The following is an 8,332-nucleotide window of genomic DNA, read 5'->3' as shown; positions in this document are numbered from 1 at the left end:
CTGGAACTCACTCTGTAGACCAGGCTGGTCTTGAACTCAGAAATCCGCCTGTCTCTGCCTCCCAAGTGGTGGGATTAAAGGCATGCGCCACCACTGCCCGGCCATGCTCAGTTTTAAAGTTAACTTCTTTAAAAAAAAAAATCATCTTATTATAGCTATGGACTGTCCCTAGAGTTGAGACACACACTCTTTCTAACTCCAGGGCATACACCATCCCCAAACCCTAAGGCCTCTGCTACCATAGATCTCCTTTGTACACTAAGTGCCAGCATGGCCCCAGTTGCTGTAAAAGTTCCATATAAACCTACAAAGGTGGAAGTCTTTTTAGATTTTGATTATTTTATGTTTTGGAGATGGGGGTTTTACTAAATGTCTAGGTTGGCCTCAAACTTGGGAGACTCCTGCTTGTCTCCTGAATCCTGGGAGTGCAGACGTCACTGTGCCTGACTGTCAAAGAGGAAGTTTGTTGTTTTTGTTTTGGAAGTGAAGAGCCTTACCAAGAGAGATGTATTTGTGTAGATGTGCACTGTGAATTCTGAGTGTATGTGCCCGTGCTGTCTCATGACACAGAGTATGTTATCACATGTTATCACATGTTATCACATGTAGGTGAGGCTGCTCACAGTGCTCCGGAAACTGACAGGGCTGTTCTACCCTTCCCAGGTTGCAAACGGACAAACAGCAATTATCTTGATATTTGAATTATTCCAGTCACATGAGGGTGTGGAATGGTGCCTGTTGGGAATTCCTGTGCCCTAGTGCCTGTGCAGAGAGGCTGCGATTGTGAAATGAGAATAAACAGCAAGCAAACAGGTCATGGTATAGAGCTGCAGCATGCAGGAGAAGGGCCTGGGCCATAGGTCCCTCCTAGGCAGGGATTGGGAGAGATCAGATTACAGCGTCTCCTGGTCTTGACCATGGGCCACCTGCCAGCCCTATTTTATTATAATCTGGCATCAGTTATAGACCACCTTGCATAGGACCGAGAGACTAAATTTGTATCTCCAGGGTGGGAGAGAAGGCTTGGTTGGTAAAGGTGCCTGTCACCAAGTCTGACTGACAAGCTGATATTGATCCTTGGGACTCACATGAAGAGAGAGAATTGACTTCTATAAGCCATCCTCAGTCCTCCACATGTGCACTGTGGCCTGTGCATTGTCCCCCATCCCCACCTCAGCATAAAAGGATTGTACTTCCATTTACTAGCAAGAAAATTAAAGTTAATTGAGTGACTCATCTGAAGTCACATAGTAAAGGGACAAAAGCCAGGCGAGACATGGTGTCTGCCCAGCACTCCCAGGGAGAGGTAAGAGAATTGGTAGTTCCAGGCCAGCCTCAGAAACCCAAACCTAACCCAGCAAGCAAGCAAGCAAGCAGCAAGACTGCTCACAGAGACTAGACAGTCTTCGGCACCAGGCACTTTCCTGTTTTCTCTTCTCTACCTCAAACCTGAACTGTCAACCTCAGCCCTATTTTCCTCTCCTCTTGAGGGTTCCTGACCTACCTTCCAAAGGATCTCCTTGAATTCAACCAGGCTGGGTCTCTCTTTCCACTAACGGTTCCGGAGATCAAGGTCAGGCCACCCAAGGTTGTGCCTCAAGAGTTCTTAGCTGTTAAGTCATCTTGCCAGGTCACAGGCTTTTTATTACTTTTTTATAGAAAGACACTGGAGACTTGCTAGGCAGGGTGGTTCGTGCCTATAATTCCAGCACTTGGGAGGTGGAGGCAGGAAGATTAGAAGTTCGAAGCCACCCTAGGCTTGAGGTGCCCCATTAAACCTCATTCTTTCCTTCTGTACTGGCTGGTTTCCTGCTCCTTAGAGCAAAGAAGCCAGCAGCCTATGGTGGGTATGGCTAGTGGGTGGAGCGGATGGGGTAGAGACCATATTCAGTGACTAATCACATACATTTAAAGGCCAGATCATCCCTTCTTTTTTTTTTTTTTTTTGGTTTTCCAAGACAGGGTTTCTCTGTATAGCTCTGGCTGTCCTGGAACTCACTCTGTAGACCAGGCTGGCCTGGAACTCAGAAATCCGCCTGCCTCTGCCTCCCAAGTGCTGGGATTAAAGGTGTGCGCCACCACCGCCCCCACTGCCCGGCAGATCATCCCTTCTTGACCATAGTGGTCCAACAACTCTGACCTTGTTTTTATTCATGGGGCAGTATGGCCTAGCAGGAGTTTAGAAATCTGGGCTCTTCTCTTAGCTCCACTGCTACTCTTTCTGCCACTGTAGGTATCCTGCCCCTCAGCTTCTTAGCATCTCTTAACAGGATGCAGAGGAGAAAAGACAAGTAGCCCCAGCTCTCGGCCTTTGATGCAGTGGTTCTCAACCTGGGGCTCACAAAACACAGATATTTGTTACAATTCATAACAGTAGAAAAATTACAGCTATGAAGTAGCAACAAATAATTTTATGGTTGAAGAGTCACCACAGCATGAGGAGCTGGGTTAAAGGGTCTCACCATCAGGAAGGTTGAGAACTACTGCTTTTATGCCTTGGGCTTGAAGTGCTACCAGCTGTCAAACAATATCAGCCTTTTTTTTTTTTCTCCTACTCTATTTCTGTAGGCATGGGTTAGTGGTTGCTTTAAATTATAGATATTTGGCTTTTTAAACATTTCCACACTCTACAGATCACTTTACACGAGAGAAGACTGATGAGGATCCAGCGGTGCACCAGCCCCGAGACCTGGAAGGATGACCTGGACCCAGGCGGACGTGAAGGCTGCTTCTGTCTTTGGGTGCTTCCCACCTCCCTCTGAGCACATCTGTGGACTTGGTTGTAGGCTCACCTTTAAGATGTCTGTTGCAATTCTCAACTTCTCTTCCATGTCTTAGCAGTTTGAGGTTCACAAGGCAGCAACGATCAGTAGAAAGCAAAGGTATTAGCAAGCGGCCAGAGTTCACATCCCACCTCTGGGATGTCATTTAACGCCTGGTGTAGTTATTCTTTCGTGTATAAAACAGGGATGCTGTATCTACCTCACAAGGTTACTAAAAGGAAACACGGACTCAAAGGCACCGGGCACGTGAACAGCTGGTGTTTCTCTTACCTTCCTTGAAGTGCATGTTGCATGTAGCTCTTGCTTTTAACCCCCTGGGGAAAGGTTGAAGTAGTTGAGTGTGTGGGATGAGCTACTCACCCTGTTGGATCTGATGAGGCTGAGCACAAGTGAACTATGAACCTATTGTAGTAGAAATTAAAAAACAAACAAACAAACAACATAGCATGCTGTTTTTTTTTTTTTTTTTTTTTTACTTTTTATTGATTCTTCATGAATTTCACATCATGCTGCCCAATCCTACTTGTCTCCCTGTCCCTCCATATCTGCCCTCCACCCTTGCAACCTCCTCCATAAAAGAAAACAAACAAAATCTCCCTGTAGAAGCTGTGGTGTGTCACATAGTATACCCTTTTGCCAAAACATCTTTTCTTGCAAATGTTCATTACGGTGAGTCGTTGGTCTGGTTTGAGGCCTCTGGTTTTTGCTACGCCATCAATACTGGATCCTTACTGGGACTCCTCTTGGATAGCCCCTTGATGCCATGTTGTGGAGATCTTGGAGCTTTAGTTCTGCAGGACCAGCCCCTTCACCCACTCTAGCAGTTCATAGATGGGATAGATGTTGGGGTGGGCCAGCTCAAAGCCCTGGATCTGGGCCTGGGTGGTAGCTGAGTTGGTCAGCTTGACAGCTCTCCCACAATGTCCCTATCGGGATCAGCTCTCTCATACTGCCTAGGTGAGAAGCAGAGCCAGCTCTGTGCAGCCCTCAGATATCAATGTGATCCCAGGTGGCGACTCAGACAAGGGACATCCTAATGGCCTTTAGTGCTAACATGCCCTGCTGCTGCAGGGCCACAGTCCCAGACATGGCCCTCAGTGACAGTATGGGCCAGAACCTCACCATGGCTTCAGGTGGCATTACAGGCTACTCACATTGGCTGTTCCTCACCACCCTTGAGTCCCCAGTTCTGTCTTCATTGTGCCCACATCATATGCCTCTCTTTCTCTTCAATCTCTCTACTACTTACTTGCTCATCCTAGTGGTTGGTAACCAGGACCTCTAGTGTCTTCTAGGCACCCCCCTTTAAAGTACTTTCTCTAATATAATTTCCACAAGTCGACTCATGGAGACCCCGTATTCATCTGATTTTTCTTAGAGTTTGCTATATTCATAGTCACCCATTAGAAATTAAGTACCCACTGATTTGATTCACCTCAGAAACCTAATCTGATTGTATCTAAGCTTGTAAAGAAGAAAGGGTTTGGCCAGCATTTGGATTTGATGAGCTGTAAAGAATTGTCTCCCCGGAGGTAGACAGGTGGATCTCTGTCATTTCCAAGTGATCTAATGATGGAGACTGTTTCAACAAACACCTCCTGCTTGCTAGGTGTGGTCTTCTGTGGTGAGGTTTAGCAGACTATGGTAACTATTGAGCCATCTTTTCCATCATGATCCACCCAGGTACAAAGCCAAACTCTCCGCCCTGTTGGATCCTCTCAAACCCCACTCTGTACTGTTACAAAAGGGCTCAGAAATACAAACCTGTTCCCATTAAAAACTTAAGGGGCCCGGCAGCATGGTAGTAAGGGTGATTGCCACCAACTTGAAGAACTGAGCTTGATCCCTAGAACTCACACAAGGAGAGAACCAACTTATACAAGTTGTCCTCCACTTACATGCCATGGCGTGTGCACACACCCTAAATGCAAAATGAAATAGAAACCTCTGGTGAACTAAGAGTCTTAATTCCAGTGCTTGGACACACTGAGGCAGGAGATCAAATACAAGGTCAGCTGGGGTACATAGGAATGGGGTCTCATAAAAACCCAAACCAAGTTAAACACTCCTCTAGTAACTGCCCAGGACTCATTGGGATCAAGGTGAACTTTCTTTGCATGGCACAAGCCCTTTATAACCTGGCTTGTTTTGTAGCTTCCTCGCCCAGAGAAGGAGCAGGGGAGTGCTGGTGCAGGGTCAGATACTCTCTCAGTCTTTACAAGGCAAACTTGTCACAACTGTTTAAATGTGCAGTTTTTAAAAAAGCAGTCATAAACATCAACAAATAAACATGGTTGCCTTCTAATAAAACTTTATCAACCAACATTGGGCTTCAGAAATAGCTTCAGTTGGTAGAGTTCTTGCCCAGCAGGCATGGAGCTCTGGCTTCAGTCCCCCATAACTATATAAAATGGGCCCTGTATGCGGTCTTAGTTAGGGTTTCCTTTGCTGTAAGGAGACACCATAACCAAGGCAACTCTTATAAAGGACAACATTTAATTATGGCTAATGCTTCTGAGGGTCAGTCCATTATAATCATGGCAGAAAGCATGGCACTGGAGGAATTGGGGGTTCAGGCAGACATGGCACTGGAGGAACTGGGGGTTCTAGCTCTTCTGCAGCAATAGGAGACTGTCATCAAGTAGCTAGGGAGATCTTGCCCATCCTCACAATAATGTTTCCTGCAACAAGGCCACACCTACTAATTGTGCCACTCCCTGCACCAAACATTCAAATCACCACATAACCCCAGCACTGGGAAGGTAGAGGCAGGAGGGGCAGAAATTTAAGGTTATCTTTGACGTACTGAATTCAAAACCATCCTGGACTAGAGACTGCCTTGTGAAAAACAATCCTGCCCATAACTTTATCAGCAGTAAGGCAGATCTGCACTCATACGAGCTTCTCTATTTTATTTGTTGTATTGCTAAGAGTGGAACCAAGGCCTTGTACTTTACCAAACTATATCCACAGCCTCTGAATTTCAAGTGAGGGGACTGGAGAGATGGTTAAGCTCTGAAGAGCACTGGCTGCTGTTCCAGAGAACCAGGGTTCAGTTCCCAGCACCCACATGGCAGCTACAACTGTCTGGAACTCCAGTTGATGGGGATCCAGTACCCTTTCCTGGCTGATGGAAGGCACCTACTCAGTGCACAGACACATGCAGACAAAACAAGCAAATACATAAAGTAAAAAAATAAATGAGTCTTAAAAACAAATGGGCTTATAAGATGGCTGGGGTTTAAAGGAATTTGCTGCCCAGCTGGAAACCGAGTTTGATCCCTAGGACCCACATAATAGGTGAGTGGACTCCCACAAGTTCTTTTCTGACATCCACACGCACACATAGTACACAGAATAAATATAAGATACTTTACATCTTTCACATGTCTTAAAAATAAGTGAATAAGGGGCCAAGGAGGTGATTCTGTGGGTAAAGGTAACAAGCCCGAGGACCTGAGTCAGTGGAAGGAGAAACTGACGCGCACAAAATGTCCTCTGAGGGCCACACACACACACACACACACACACACACACACACACACACACACACGGATTAAAGGTGTATACTACCATACCTGACTAAAATGTTTTTGTTTTCTTTTTTTGTAATGAACCAGTTTTCTTAAAAAAATAAAAATAAAAAAAGAATTCAAAGAGGGGGAAGAGGAATTCAGGGAGCCAGAGCGGGCAAGGACGCTGGGAGAATATAGCCCATAGGATCAACTGAGCAGGGCTTGTCGGGGCTCACAGAGACTGACTCAGCAATCACAGTATGTATGGGTCTGCGCTGGATCCTCTGATTGTATGTTGTGGTTGTTGCTTATCGTTTTGGGGTGACTCTTAGTGGTGGGAGTGAGGGTGCCTGCTTTTCAGATCCTTTTCCTCCTCCTGGATTGCCTTGTCCAGCCTTGAAGTGAGGGTGTATGCCTGGTCTTACTGTATCTCCTTGTGACTTCTCCAGTTGATGTCCCTAGGAGGAGGGCCTGCTCTTCTCAGGGGATAGACAGGGGCGGGGTGGATCTAGGGGAAAAAGAGGTTGGGGTAATTGGGAGAAGTGAGAAAGCTGTGGTCAGGAAGTGTTGTATGAGAAAAGAAAAGTGAAAATTAAAAAACAAAACATGAACCCCAAGGATTCGGAAGTCAGGCACACAGCTATAATCCTAGCATTTGGGAGGCTGAGGGAGAATTGCTGGCTTGAAGCCAGCCTGAGCCACACAGCAAAATTCTGTCTCAAACTGAGTACGGTAGTGTACAGCTGAAACTTCCAAACGTAGGAGATGGAGGCATGAGGATCAGGAGTTCAAGACCACATAGGTTACAGGAGACCTAGCTCCAATGAACTAATCAACCAATCAATCAATTTTGCGTTTTTGAAACGGGGCCTCACTATGTAACCTTGGCTTGCCTGGAACCTACTATGTAGACCAGGCTGTTGGAAAACTCATTGAGATCCACCTGCCTGTGCCTTCCTAGTACTAAGACTAAAGGTGTATGCTATCACACTCAGCTAAATATATAAAAAAAATTTTTTTTAAAAGGAGTCTTGTTGAAGAAATGGCTCAATAGTTGAAAGCACTTGCTGTTTTTCCAGAGGACCTGAGTTCAGTTCAATTTCCAGCAACCACATGGGGGCTCACAACCATCTATAATGTGATCTGATGCCCTCTTCTGAAATGCAGGTATACATGAAGATAGAACATTCATATACATAAAATAAATTTTAAAAAGAGTATATACTGTGGGTCTGAGTTTCTGGGCTGCTGGGCTGTTGGAACACCACCTAGACACTGATTGGGGGCAAATTGCAGGGGCTCTAGGCCCTTGTTGCTGGGATGCTGGTCCCCAACACACTGCTCAGGGAGGTGAAACACAGTCTAAGATAGGGTCCCAGTCCATGTTCTCCTGTGAGAGCCAGCGGGCACTGGAGGCTGTGATTCTCAACTCCTGTGTGCTCAGATGCCTTTGGGGATCTGGAGGGGCTGGGAACAGCAAAGGCAACCCTCCCTCCTACCCACTCCCTTGGCCCTTGCTTGTCCAGAGTGCTTTACTCATGTCAGATGAGGATGCTTAAATACCTTTTGCAGGAAGGGATGTCCAGGAAGAGAAGCTCATTGGTTAAACACTCGAGGTCTATCTAGACACCTCATTAGCATCGAGAACTCTACACTCTACATTGCCAGTTACCATGGTCTTCTTAATAGGGTGTCATGGTCACGTGCTCCAGGACAGGGACCTGGTTGGGAGCTAGTTTGAACTCCTGCTGGTCTCATTTATGAGAATTACCAGGGTCCTGAACTTGCTACAACCTTACCAGTTCTTCTGTCTGGTGGCAAGGTCCACTCTCCCACAGTACACTGCTCTTACAAGGACAGAATTCAGTTCCAAGCACACTTTGGGCAGCTCACACCCACCAATAAACTCCATTTCCAGGGCATCTGATACTCTTTTCTGGCTTCCTTGGATACTCAAGTGTACAAACCTGCACAGACCCGCACACATGCACCCACCCATGTGTACACACAATAAACAGAAACAGGAAAGGAACA

General features: G+C 46.3%; 1 protein-coding gene across 1 annotated transcript in view; it reads left to right on the top strand.

Annotated features, from left to right (window-relative positions):
* The window catches only part of Thrsp (thyroid hormone responsive), a 4,496-nt gene extending 1,273 nt beyond the window's left edge, over positions 1-3,223 (top strand). The window contains exon 2 of the mRNA XM_031384381.1: positions 2,634-3,223. The gene's annotated coding sequence lies outside the window, so the exon portion shown is untranslated. The remainder of the gene's footprint in view (positions 1-2,633) is intronic.
* The last annotated feature ends 5,109 nt before the right edge of the window (positions 3,224-8,332 follow it).

Source organism: Mastomys coucha, unplaced genomic scaffold (genome assembly GCF_008632895.1).
Source record: "Mastomys coucha isolate ucsf_1 unplaced genomic scaffold, UCSF_Mcou_1 pScaffold21, whole genome shotgun sequence".
Lineage (NCBI taxonomy): Eukaryota > Metazoa > Chordata > Mammalia > Rodentia > Muridae > Mastomys > Mastomys coucha.
This window is presented reverse-complemented; position numbering and strand designations above follow the sequence as displayed.